Genomic DNA, 9,994 nt, shown 5'->3' with positions numbered 1-9,994 from the left:
ATCTTTCTCTCTCTCGTGTTCTTGAGATGTCACGATCTTGATGTATCGCGGACTTTGTTAATATAGTCGGGTCATATGGTGTTTTCCCCTCTCTACCTTGTTGTGATGAATTGAGTTTTTCCCTTTGAGATTTCATTGTTATCGGATTGAATACTTTTATGGATTTGAGAACACTTGATATATGTCTTGCAATTGAATACTCGTGGTGACAATGGGGTATCATATTGATTCACTTGATATATGTTTTGGCACTCAACTCGCGGATTCCCGAGGTGACATTGGGGTAATCTATGCATAGGGGTTGATGCACGTTCTTGTCTTTGTTTCTCCGGTGGAAATCTTGGGGCACTCTTTAAATTTCTTCGTATTGGATTGAATATTAAGAATCTGAATTTTCTTTGGTGTTATTTTAGTACGAACTCTTGGTTAGATCGATCGGAAAGAATAGCTTCGTGTTATTTTAGTATGAACTCTAGGATAGATTGATCAGAAAGAATAGCTTTGAGGTGGTTTCGTACCCTACAAACAATCATGTCTTACGTTCTCCGCTAGATAGGAACTTTGGAGTGATTCTTTGTTGCATGTTGAGGGACGGTTATATGATCCAATTATATTAGCATTGCCGAGAGATTGCACTAGTGATAGTACGGACCCTAGGCCTCATTTTCAAGCATTGCAATATTGTTTTTGTGCCCGTTTACTATTTTCTACCTTGATGTTTTTATTTATTCAGATTATAAAAAATATATTTCTACCATCAATATTACACTTTTATCACCATCTCTTCGTTGAACTAGTGCACCTATACAATTTTGCATTGTATTGGGTGTGTTGTGGACACAAGAGATTTCTTGTATTTGGTTACAGGGTTGTTTGCCAGAGACCATCTTCATCCTATACCTCCCACGGATTGATAAACCTTAGGTCATCCACTTGAGGGAAAATTGCTACTGTCCTATAAAACTCTACACTTGGAGTCCCAACACGAGTCTACAAGAATAATGTTGCGTAGTAGACATCAAGCTCTTTTCTGGCGTCGTTGCCGGGGAGGTGAGTGCTTGAAGGTATATCTTTAGATCTTGCAATTGAATCTTTTAGTTTCTTGTTTTATCACTAGTTTGGTCTATAAAATAACACTACAAAAAATGGAATTAAGGTTGCATCATATTATTCGTCTTTATAATATATTTCGTGAAAATAATGGAAAGGAAAATTGTGTTCAATTGATAGGAGAAGAATTTGATAGAATGTTTGGTATAAATGATGAGCATGGTTGCAATGTTGTTAGTATGAATTCTTTGAATATCCATGATGCTAATGATATGCAAAGCCATAAGCTTGGGGATGATATATTTGATGAAGATGATATTTTTAGTCCCCCAAGATTTGATGTGCAAATTTATTATAATGATTGCATGTCTCCTATTTATGATGATTATAATGATGTAAGTGAATTTGGAGAGGTCATGACTTTATTTAGTGATGAATCCACCATTTTGGATGAGGCTTCAATTGACTATGATAACAAAGTTGCTATCTATGATGATTATGGTGATGACATGTATGCTATAAAGAATAATGAAAACCATGAAACTTGTCATCATGATTTTAATTTTCAATTACATGATAATTATTTTGTTGAGTTTGCTCTCACTACTATTCATGAGAATAATTTTGCTTATATGGAGAGTAATAAATTTCCTATGCTTGTAGATCATGAAAAGAATGCTTTATGTGATAGTTATATTCTTAAATTTATTCATGATGCTACTGAAAATTACTATGAGGGAGGAACTTATGCTTCTACACATCTCAATAATATCAAGTTTCCTCTCTTTATGTTGAAAGTTTTGAAGTTGCACTTGTTTTGCCTTCCTATGCTAGTTGATTCTTGCTCCCATAAATTGTTTGCTCACAAAATCCCTATGCATAGGAAGTGGGTTAGACTTAAATGTGCTTGCCATGTGATTCATGATGCTCTCTTTATGTTTCAATTCTTATGTTTTATGTGAGCATCATTGGAATCATCATGCCTAGCTAAGAGGCATTAAAGAAAAGTGCATGTTGGGTGACAACCCAACATTTACCCCTACTGTTTTTGTGTGTTCACATGATTAGTCTACTGTAGTAATCATGTTTTATAGCTTTTGTTTCAATAAAGTGCCAAGTAAAGCCTTTGGGATTATGTTTGGTGATAGTTGATTTGATCTTGCTGAAAAACAGAAACTTTTGCGCTCAGGAAAACAATTCTCATTTTTAGCAGAAGCGTGATAAAATGCTGATTCTTTTTGCAGAAGACTAATAGACAAATTACCCAGGTTTTACTAATGTTTCAGAATTTTTGGAGTAGCATAAGTATGGTTGGAGTATAGATTACTATAGACTGTTCTGTTTTTGACGGATTCTGTTTTCTATGCATAGTTTGCTTGTTTTCTAATTTTCATGGCTTATATTGCTCAATATAAATTGTGGAAATGATATTATACAGTAGGAATTGTGTGGAAACAATTATGAATCTTGTCTTTGACAGTACCAAAGTGAAATGGTTTCCTCTTTATCATACTAACCTATCTCATGAAGTTCTGTTAAGTTTTGTGTGATTGAAGTTTTGAAGTTTTGGGTGAGATGTCAATATGGGAGAATAAGGAGTGACAAGACCCTAAGCTTGGGGTGCCCAAGGCACCCCAAGGTAATATTCAAGGAAGATCCAAGCAACTAAGCTTGGGGATGCCCCGGAAGGCATCCCCTCTTTCGTCTCCAACATTATCGGTAACCTCACTTGGAGCTATGTTTTCATTCGTCACATGATATGTGTTTTGCTTGGAGCGTATTTCCAATTTTACTTGTTGTTTGAATAAAATCATTGGATATAAAATCCTGAATGAAAAAGAATCCTCCCATGGCTAGTTAATTATTTGACTACTCAGTGTTCTTCACTTATATCTTCTTGGAGTAGTCTGTCATTTACTCACGTGCTTCACATATATCCTATGAGTAAATGGTTGAATGAATTGAATATCATAAATCTGAATTTATATACGTTTCATATGCTTACAACATGGGGAGTGATGACTTCACACATAATAAGTATAGGTAGTAAACTTATTGAAAGTTAGCAAACGCAGAATTGGTCACTTGAACAATTCATGAAAGAATATTGAAGGAAGAGAGATTTCACATATAAATATACTATCTTTGACATTTTTTGCAATTGTGAGCACTCATTAAAATATGACATGTTAAAAGGTTGATGTTGGACAAGGAAGACAACTTAATGGGTTATGTTTTCCTATATCTGAAACGTTATATTGTCTTGGATCATCCAACATGTTGAGCTTGCCTTTCCCTCTCATGCTAGCCTAATTCTTTGCACCAAGTAGAGATACTACTTGTGCTTCCAAATATCCTTAAACCCAGTTTTGCCGTGAGAGTCCACCATATCTACCTATTGATTGAGTAAGATCCTTCAAGTAAGTTGTCATTGTTGCAAGCAATAAAAATTGCTCTCTAAATATGTATGATTTATTAGTGTGGAGAAAATAAGATTTATATGATCTTGTGATGTGGAAGAAATAAAAGCGACAGACTGCATAATAAAGATCCATATCACAAGTGGCAATATAAAGTGACGTTCTTTTGCATTAAGATTTCGTTCATCCAACCATAAAAACACATGACAACCTCTGCTTCCCTCTGCGAAGGGCATGTCTTTTACTTTATCTTCTACCCTTATACAAGAGTCATGGTGATCTTAGTGAGGTTACTGTCATTGATCCACGTTCTTGTCTTTGTTTCTCCGGTAGAAATCTTGGGGCACTCTTTGAAGTTCTTAATGTTGGATTGAATATTATGAATCTGAATTTGCTTTGGTGTTATTTTAGTACGAACTCTTGGTTAGATCGATCGGAAAGAATAGCTTCGTGTTATTTCAGTACGAACTCTAGGATAGATTGATCGGAAAGAATAGCTTTGAGGTGGTTTCGTACCCTACAAACAATTTCGTCTTATGTTCTCCGCTAGATAGGAACTTTGGAGTGATTCTTCGTTGCATGTTGAGGGATGGTTATATGATTCAATTATATTAGCATTATCGAGAGATTGCACTAGTGACAGTACGGACCCTAGGCCTCATTTTCAAGCATTGCAATACTGTTTTTGTGCCCGTTTACTATTTGCTACCTTGCTGTTTTTATTTATTCAGATTATAAAAATATATTTCTACCATCAATATTACAATTTTATCACCATCTCTTCGCCGAACTAGTGCAGATATACAATTTTCCATTGTATTGGCTGTGTTGGGGACACAAAAGATTTCTTCTATTTGGTTGCAGGGTTGTTTGAGAGAGATCATCTTCATCCTACACCTCCCACGGATTGATAAACCTTAGGTCATCCACTTGAGGGAAAATTGCTATTGTCCTACAAAACTCTATGCTTGGAGGCCCAACACGAGTCTACAAGAATAAAGTTGCGTAGTAAACATCAGGGGCACTTCCTGCATCACCCTTTCCCCTTCAAGGAAAATACCAACAGAACCTCAAGAAGTAGCAGGAAGAATTTCTAGCATCGTTGCCGGGGAGACATCATCAACATCTATTAGGTTCCTAATCACAAATCTCATCTCCTTACAATTTACATTATTTGTCATTTGCCTCTCGTTTTCATCTCCCCCACTTCATAAAAAAATCCATTTTATTCGCCTTCAAAGAAAAAACCAACGCAAGCTCAAGAAGTAGCAATAAGAAACTGTAGAGCAAGGCGACAGTGAGGAACAGGTCCAAGCTCCCCACATCTGCACTAGGTCTCTTCCATGTGGGCAGATGTAGCCTGTATGTATTTGTATATTTATACAACATCTGGAGGACCACATCTCCATAGCTAACGATGGTGTCTGACACCTCCATCTGACCAATTGTTATTTTGATAGGAATGAGCTCCCGGTGATGGTTCGTTCATTCCTGCATTGCTGCCGATCAAGCTGTATCTTATTAGATCCGATGGTATCCCTACGGTCTGTTGTGACATTACATGCATGATTTATGTGTGAAGATAACAAGCAAGGCCGCCATAGTTCAGCCATTCAGGTTGTTAGTTAAAAAAATAATTCCACAACCACAGGGCTGAGGAGCTGCTGATTTATTCTTGAGAAACGTATGATAGCTCCCAGGTGTCCCTATACCCTCATGGACAACAAATTGAAAAAAAAAACTAAAAAAACTGATATTTTGTGACATCAAGTTTCTCAAACTTTGCGGACGCTTGCATGTTTTCGACGAGAAGTAACATGCGATGAGCATTACACATGAGAAACAAAAAATCTGTGTTCAAAACTAATCAAGACTTTTGAGAAGTGAAGTTATTTTCTTCTGTAGAGCTCCTTGAATGTCTTTTCTGCATGAAATCTTGCACACATCCACAAAGTTTGAGCATATTTGATGTCATGAAAAATCAGAATTTTTTGAATTTGTTTTCTATTTTTTAGAATATTACTGTTCATGTGGGTGTACGAACACGAGCCATTAGCAGGTCTGAATGCATGTCCATTATAAACTAATAATCTAAAGTTAGGGTTTTTCACGCCGATTAGTTGATCAAGGAGCATATTCCATGTCTAGAACTAGGGTCTGAATATTTTGGCCTCCGCTTCGTAGTGAGACACCTTAAATTTTTCCGCCGTTGCAACACACGGGCATTTGTGCTAGTAAGATGCATAAAGGATAAACATCACATGCAATTAAAATATGTGACATGATATGGCCATCATCATCTTGTGCTTTTGATCTCCATCTCCAAAGCATCGACATGTTCTCCATCGTCACCGGCACGACACTCTGATCTCCATCGTAGCGTTGGGGTCGTCTCGCCAACTATCGCTTCTACAACTATTGCTAATGGATAGCGATAAAGTAAAGTAATTACATGACGCTTTAGTGATTGACACGCAGGTCATACAATAATTAAAGACAATCCTAAGGCTCCTGCCGGTTGTCGTACTCATTGACATGCAAGTCGTGAACTTATTACAAAACATGATCATCTCATACATTAACATATATCACATCATATCATGACCATATCACATCACAACATGCCCTGCAAAAACAAGTTAGACGTCCTCTACTTTGTTGTTGCAAGTTTTATGTGGCTGCCACAGGAAACTAACAAGAACCGTTCTTACCTACCAAAACCACAACGGTGATTATCAGGTTTGGTGTTTTAACCTTCTGCAAGGACCGGCCTTAGTCAAATTCGATTCAACTAAATTAGGAGAAACAGACACCCGCCAGCCACCTTTATACAAAACAAGTTGCATGTCAGTCAGTGGAACCGGTCTCATGTACGTGGACATGTAAGGTTGGTCCGGGCTGCTTCATCCCACAATACCGCCGAATCAAAATAAGATGTTGGTGGTAAGCAGTATGAACATCACCACCCACAACTCCTTTGTGTTCTACGCATGCATATCATCTACGCATAGACCTGGCTCATGATGCCACTAATGGGTAATGTTGCATGGAAAACAAAAAATTTCTACGCACATGCAAGATCTATCCATGGAGATGTATAGCTACGAGATGGGGAGAGCATCTACATACCCTTGCAGATCGCTAAGCGGAAGCATTTATCAACGCGGTTGATGTAGTCGTACACCTTCACGATCCGTCCCGATCAAGTACCGAACGTACGACACCTCCGCATTCAGCACACGTTCATCTCGATGACGTCCTTGCCTTCTCGATCCAGCAAGAGAGTCGAAGTAGTAGATGAGTTCCGGCAACACGATGGCGTGGTGTGACGCCCCCGATTCAATCGTACACTAATCATGCACGCAAATGTGTACGATCAAGATCAGGGACTCACGGGAAGATATCACAACACAACTCTACAAATAAAATAAGTCATACAAGCATCATAATACAAGCCAGGGGCCTCGAGGGCTCGAATACAAGTGCTCGATCATAGACGAGTCAGCGGAAGCAACAATATCTGAGTACAGACATAAGTTAAACAAGTTGCCTTAAGAAGGCTAGCACAAACTGGGATACAGATCGAAAGAGGCGCAGGCCTCCTGCCTGGGATCCTCCTAACTACTCCTGGTCGTCGTCAGCGGGCTGCACGTAGTAGTAGGCGCCTCCGGTGTAGTAGGGGTCGTCGTCGACGGTGGCGTCTGGCTCCTGGACTCCAGCATCTGGTTGCGACAACCAGAAAGAAAGGAAAGGGGGAAAAAAGGGGGGAGAAAGCAACCGTGAGTACTCATCCAAAGTACTCGCAAGCAAGGAACTACACTACATATGCATGGATATATGTGTAAGGAGGCCATATCAGTGGACTGAACTGCAGAATGCCAGAATAAGAGGGGGATAGCTAGTCCTATCGAAGACTACGCTTCTGGCAGCCTCCGTCTTGCATCAAGTAGAAGAGAGTAGATCGAAGTCCTCCAAGTAGCATCTCCAAGTAGCAACTCCAAGTAGCATCTCCAGTAGCATCGCATAGCATAATCCTACCCGGCGATCCTCTCCTCGTAACCCTGTGGAAAAGCGATCACCGGGTTGTCTGTGGAACTTGGAAGGGTGTGTTTTATTAAGTATCCGGTTCTAGTTGTCATAAGGTCAAGGTACAACTCCAAGTCGTCCTGTTACCGAAGATCATGGCTATTCGAATAGATTAACTTCCCTGCAGGGGTGCACCACATAACCCAACACGCTCGATCCCATTTGGCAGGACACACTTTCCTGGGTCATGCCCGGCCGCGGAAGATCAACACGTCGCAGCCCCACCTAGGCAAAACAGAGAGGCCAGCACGCCGGTCTAAACCTAAGCGCACAGGGGTCTGAGCCCATCGCCCATAGCACACCTGCACGTTGCGTGGGCGGCCGGAAGCAGAACTAGCCCCCTTAATACAAGAGCAGGCTTACGTTCCAATCCGGCGCGCGCCGCTCCGTCGCTGACGTCTGAAGTGCTTCGGCTGATACCACGACGTCGGGATACCCATAACTACTCCCGCGTAGATGGTTAGTGCGTATAGGCTCGTAGCCAACTCAGATCAAATACCAAGATCTCGTTAAGCGTGTTAAATATCCGCGAACGCCGAACAGGGCCAGGCCCACCTGTCTCCTAGGTGGTCTCAACCTGCCCTGCCGCTCCGCCACAAAGTAACAGTCGGGGACCGTCGGGAACCCAGGCCCACCTCTACCGGGATGGAGCCACCTGCCCCTTCAGCCCCCAACTCCGAACAGTATCACAGGTAATGTAACAGTGTAAAGTATATAGTATATACCCGTGACCACCTCCCGAAGTGATCACAGCCCAGTAGTATAGCATGGCAGACTGACAAGAATGTAGGGCCAATGATGATAAACTAGCATCCTATACTAAGTATTTAGGATTGCAAGTAAGGTATCAACAGATGTAGCAACAATGTCAGGCTATGCATCAGAATAGGATCAACGGAAAGCAGTAACATGCTACACTACTCTAATGCAAGCAGTATAGAGTAGAATAGGCGATATCTGGTGATCAAGGGGGGGGGGCTTGCCTGGTTGCTCTGGCAAGAGAGAGGGGTCGTCGACTCCGTAGTCGAATTGGGCAGCAGCAGCGTCGGTCTCGTAGTCTACCGGAGAGAAGAGGGGGGGAGAAACAGTAAATACATAGCAATCAAGTGCATAACAGGACAACAAGCAGAGCTAGACGTGTTCTAACGCGGTAGTAGGTGATACCGACGAAGGGGGAAAGCATCCGGGAAAGTATTCCCGGTGTTTTGTGTTTTCGGACAGATGAACCGGAGGGGGAAAGTTGCGTTTTTGATATGTTAGGGGTGTGTGGTGGACGAACGGGCTGCGTATCCGGAATCGTCTCGTCGTTCTGAGCAACTTTCATGTTGAAAATATTTTAATCCGAGTTACGGATTAAAAGATATGATTTTCTAAAGATTTTATTAATTTCTGGAATTTAATTAATTAATTAATTAATTCAAAAAATGGATTTATGACGTCAGCATGATGTCATGCTGACGTCAGCAGTCAACAGAGTTGACTTGGTCAACCTGACATGTGGGTCCAGGGGGACCCACCTGTCATCCTCTAATTAGGTTAATTAGGGTTTAGGTTAATCTAATTACAGTTTAATTAAACTTAACTAATTAATTAAATTAATTAAACCGGATTAATTAACTTAATTAATTAATTAATTAATTAATTAATAATTAATTTTATTAATCATTTTTATTTTTATTTAATAATTTTATTTTTAATTCTCTTTTTTTTTAAACCGTTCTGGGGTGTGGCCCCGTTGTCATAGGGCCACTAGGCCTTAGCGGATCGGGCGGTGCGGGCGAAGGGGCACCCGCACGCGAGGCCACCAGGGGCGAGTCGGGGCGCCAGAATCCGGCGGGGTAGGGGGGAAAGGGCCGGCCAGCTCCGGCGAGCGGCGGGAACGGGCGGCAGGGGGCTCGGCGGCAGCGGACGGCGCCGGCGTGGGCGCACGGGACGCAGGGGGCACGGCCATGGACGGGGCGAGACCAGCGCGGGTGCGCGGACGCGTGCGCGCGCACGGCCAGGCCGCGGCCGTCGACGCGATGAGCGCAGGGACGGGGCTTCGGGTGAGGACGAGCGCGGAGCGAGCTCCGGCCATGGCGACCGAGCGCGGGGACGACCTCAACGGCGACAGAGCGAAGCAGGGGGGAGGAGAGGGGCGATGCTCACGGTGGGGGGCGCGTAGGGTCTAGGCAGCGGGCTCGGGGACGGTCTGGGAGGACCGGCGAGGAGGAGGAGGCGCGTGGAGCTCCGGGCGGCCTGCTAATCGGTCCGGCGAGTCGGGGAGGGGACGAGGAGGCCACGGCGAGGTCGAGGTCGGCGGCCAGCTCCGGCGATGTGCGGCGGTGAAGTCGGGGCGGATCCCCTCGATCCAAATCGAGAGGAGGCAGAGGGGACGGAGGAGCACGACGTCGGGGCGGGCATCGTGCGAGGGAGAGAAGGGGCGCGGAGGAGTCCGG

Source organism: Triticum dicoccoides, chromosome 7A (assembly GCF_002162155.2).
Source record: "Triticum dicoccoides isolate Atlit2015 ecotype Zavitan chromosome 7A, WEW_v2.0, whole genome shotgun sequence".
NCBI lineage: Eukaryota > Viridiplantae > Streptophyta > Magnoliopsida > Poales > Poaceae > Triticum > Triticum dicoccoides.
This window is presented reverse-complemented; position numbering follows the sequence as displayed.